The sequence below is a fragment of the Pipra filicauda genome, unplaced genomic scaffold (assembly GCF_003945595.2).
Source record: "Pipra filicauda isolate LSUMZ 115617 unplaced genomic scaffold, ASM394559v2 scaffold773_size108088_pilon, whole genome shotgun sequence".
In the NCBI taxonomy this organism is placed as follows: domain Eukaryota; kingdom Metazoa; phylum Chordata; class Aves; order Passeriformes; family Pipridae; genus Pipra; species Pipra filicauda.
In genome coordinates this window covers 93,593-97,861 of record NW_024104946.1, presented here as the reverse complement: position 1 = coordinate 97,861, position 4,269 = coordinate 93,593, and positions in this window count along the sequence as shown.

The following is a 4,269-nucleotide window of genomic DNA, read 5'->3' as shown; positions in this document are numbered from 1 at the left end:
CAGCCCTGCGCTGCAATGGCCTGTCCCACCTCCTGGAAAATTGAATCCAGCTGAAGATTCCTACCAGACAAAAGGTGCCACCAACAGAAAGGGCTTTTTTCTGCCCTTGAAGTACCCAGGGTGCACCAACAACTGCACCTCAGAGCCAAAATTTCCAGACTTTTTTTCCTTAGGAAAAGAGCTGCTGTTCCATTTTGTCTCCCCTGCGCTGCAATGGCCGGTCCCACCTCCTGAAAAATTCAATCCAGCTGAAGATTGCTGCCAGACAAAAGGTACCACCACAGAAAGTTCTTGCTGCCTCACAAGTGCCCAGGCTGCCCCAAGAACTGCACGTGAAGCCAAAGCTTCCAACCTTTTTTCGTGGTGAAAAGAGCTGCTGTTCCCTTTTTTCAGCCCTGCTCTCAATGGCTGGTCCCACCTCCTGGAACACTGAATCCAACTGAAGATTCCTACCAGACAAAAGGTGCCACCACAAGAAAGGTCTTGCTGACCAAGAAGTGCCCAGGCTGCCCCAACAACTGCACCTGAAGCCAAAGGATCCAGACTTTTTTTTTTTTCGTGGAAAGATCTGCTGTTCCCATTTTTCAGCACCGTGCTACAATGGCTTGTCCCACCTCCTGAAAAATGTACTCCAAATGAAGATTCCTGCCTAACAAAAGGTGCCCCCACAGAAAGTTCTTGCTGCCCAAGATGTGCCCAGGCTGCAGCAACTGCACCTCAAAGCCAAAGCTTCCAGACTTTTTTTCCTTAGAGATAGAGCTGCTGTTCCCTTTTTTCAGCCCTGCGCTGCAATGGCCAGTCCCACCTCCTGAAAAATTCAATGCAAATGAAGATTCCTGCCAGACAAAAGGTGCCACCACAGAAAGCTCTTGCTGCCCCAGAAGTGCCCAGGCTGCACCAACAACTGCACCTCAAAGCCAAAGCTTCCAGCCTTTTTTTCCTGGTGGAAAGAGCTGCTATTCCCTTTTTCAGCCCTGTGCTGCAATGGCCTGTCCTACCTTTTGAAAAATTAAATCCCACAGAAGATTCCTGCCAGACAAAAGATGCCACCACAGAAAACGCTTCCTTCCCAAGAAGTGCCCATGCTTCACCAACTACACCTGAAGCCAAAGCTTCCAGCCTTTTTCTCCTGATGGAAAGAGCTGCTGTTCCCTTTTTTCTGCCCTGTGCTGCAATGGCCGGTCCCACCTCCTGGAATTTTGAATCCAAATGAAGATTCCTCCTAGACAAATGTTGCCACCACAGAAAACTCTTGCTGCCCAAGAAGTGCCCAGACTACTCCAACAACTGCACCTCAAAGCCAAAGCCTCCAGTCTTTTTTTCCTGGTGGAAGGAGCTGCTGTTCCCTTTTTTCAGCCCTGCGCTGCAATGGCCTGTCCCACCTCCTGGAAAATTGTATCCAACTGATGATTCCTGCCAGACAAAAGGTGCCACCACAGAAAACTCTTGCTGCCCAAGAAGTGCCCAGACTACCCCAACAACTTGACCTCAAAGCCAAAGCCTCCAGTCTTTTTTTCCTGGTGGAAGGAGCTGCTGTTCCCTTTTTTCAGGCCTGCACTCCAATGGCCGGTCCCACCTCCTGGAATTTTGAATCCAAATCAAGATTCCTCCTAGACAAAAGGTGCCACCACAGAAAACTCTTGTTGCCCAAGAAGTGCCCAGACTATCCCAACAACTCCACCTCAAAACCAAATCTTCCAGACTTTTTTTCCTGGTGGAAAGAGCTGCTGTTCCCTTTTTTCAGCCCTGCGCTGCAATGGCCGGTCCCACCTCCTGGAACATTGAATCCAAATGAAGATTCCTGCCAGACAAAAGGTACCACAACAGAAAGTTCTTCCTGGCCAAGAAGTGCCCAGGCTGCCCCAACAACTCCACCTGAAGCCAAAGCTTCCCGACTTTTTTTCCTGGTGGAAGATGCTGCTGTTCCCTTTTTTCAGGCCTGCACTGCAATGGCCTGTCCCTCCTCTTGGAAAATTGAATCCAACTGAAGATTCCTGCCATACAAAAGGTGTCACCACAAAAAACTCTTGCTGCCCCAAAAGTGCCAAGGCTGCCCCAACAACTGGACCTGAAACCAAAGGATTCAGACTTTTTTTCCTGGTGGAAAGAGCTGCTGTTCCCTTTTTTCAGCACTGTACTACAATGGCTTGTCCCACCTCCTGAAAAATTGAATCCAAATGAAGATTCCTGCCAGACAAAAGGTGCCATGTAACGGGCGTACTTTTGAATTAGATGATCAATGGAGCATAGAGGCGTGAGAAAGGAATCATATTAGGATGTGAAACCAGCCAGAGTATGGTACAATGTAACTTCATGGCACAGGTTAATTGTAAGGTCCATTGTGCTTTTTAGCAAGTCAGCTTGATATCCCCTATTATCAGAGCTGAGTTCTTCCTTGGTTTTGCTACATATTGCAAGATAGATACATCTACCCTTGAAACACAGTGGTAGAGGTCATCCATAGGGGTGAGAAAGATGATGATGGGAGGAAGATTCTGTGGGCAGGGGTCGCTGGCCCCTTGCCCTACAGCAGGGCATGCACAGACTGTTGCTATCAGGTGATGAACAGGCAGGGTTTGGCTGCCACTCAGGCATCACCTTATACTGGGTACTGGCCCTACGTGGTGTAATGTGGAGCTGATAAAATGGGGTGTCAGGACTGCTGGGGTGAGCGATCCTCATCCTGCCATGGAGACTGTGTTGCTCCGCGGGGACGCCCGCTAAGCACGGGCACCGACCAGCTGCTGCAGATCCTGGCAGCCCTGGCCTGTCTGTGTGGGTAAGCACAGGTTATTGACAGGAAGCAACTGAGGGAACAAACTTTTTAATATCCTTTTAGTGTTCCTTTAATTCCCCTTTTATGTTTATGGTATTTTTCCTTTAGTTTCCCTCTTTACTAACCAATATCGTGTTATCCATAATATTGTGTTAAGATCCTTTTTTGGTATCCCTTTTCACTAGTTAATACTGTATTAAATGCTGTTTGTAGTATTTGTTTTAATGCCACCCGATAAGGTAGTTATGTTGTATCCTTTTTTAGTTTTTGATTCCTCTTGCTAAGTTTATTATTATTATTATTCTCACTGTAATAAAAGATATTTTGTGTGTTTGAGTATTTCTGGCACATGTCTTTATTCCGGACATGTATCCAAACGAACGGTTACAATCACAGCTCCCCTGTGACATCAGATCTTTCCTGTGACATCACATCCTCTCCATGATATCACACCTGCTCTGTGACATCACGTCCTTCCTGAGACATCACATCTTCCCTATGGCGTCACATCCATCATAAGACATCAAATCTCCCTTGTGATATCAGATCATCCCTGTGATGTCATGTCCTCCCTTGTGACATCACAGCTCCCCTGTGACATAACATCCTCCCTGTGACATCACATCCGTCCTGTGACATCCACATCTCCCCTATGACATCATATCGGTCCTGTGACATCACATTTTTCATGTGATATCCCAGCTCCCCTGTGATGTCACATGCATCATATGACATCACATCTCTCATGTGATAACATATTATCCCTGTGACATCACGTCCTCCCCTCTGACATCACATGTTCCTGTGACAACACACCTCCCTGTGACATCACATCTGTCCTATGATATCACATCCATCATATGACATCACATATATCCTGTGATATCATATCACTGTGATGTCACGTGCTCCCCTGTGACCTCACATCGTCCCTGTGACCTCACAGCTCCCTATGATAACACATCCACCCTGTGACATCACATTTCCCATATGACATCACATCCATCATATGACATCACACCTCTCCTGTGATATCAAATAATCCCTGTGACATCCCATCCTCCCCTGTGACATCACATCTCCCCTATGACATCACACCTCCCCATGATATCACAGTTGCCCAGTGACATCATACCCTTCCTGTGATGTCACATCTCTTCTGTGATATCATATCATCCCTATGACATCCCGTGCTCGCCTGTGACATCAAATCCTCCCTGTGACATCACACCTCCCCTGTGACATCATATCCTTGTTGTGACATCAAGGCTCCTTTATGATGTCACATCCATCATATGACATCACATCTCTCCAGTGATATCATCCCTCTGACATCACACCTGCCCTGTGACAGCCCATCCTCCCCATGACATCACATTGCCCCTGTGACATCACAGCTCCCCTATGACATCACATTTTTCTTTGACATCAAATCTCCCATATGACATCACGTCCATCATATGACATCACATCTTTTCTGTGATATAGAATCC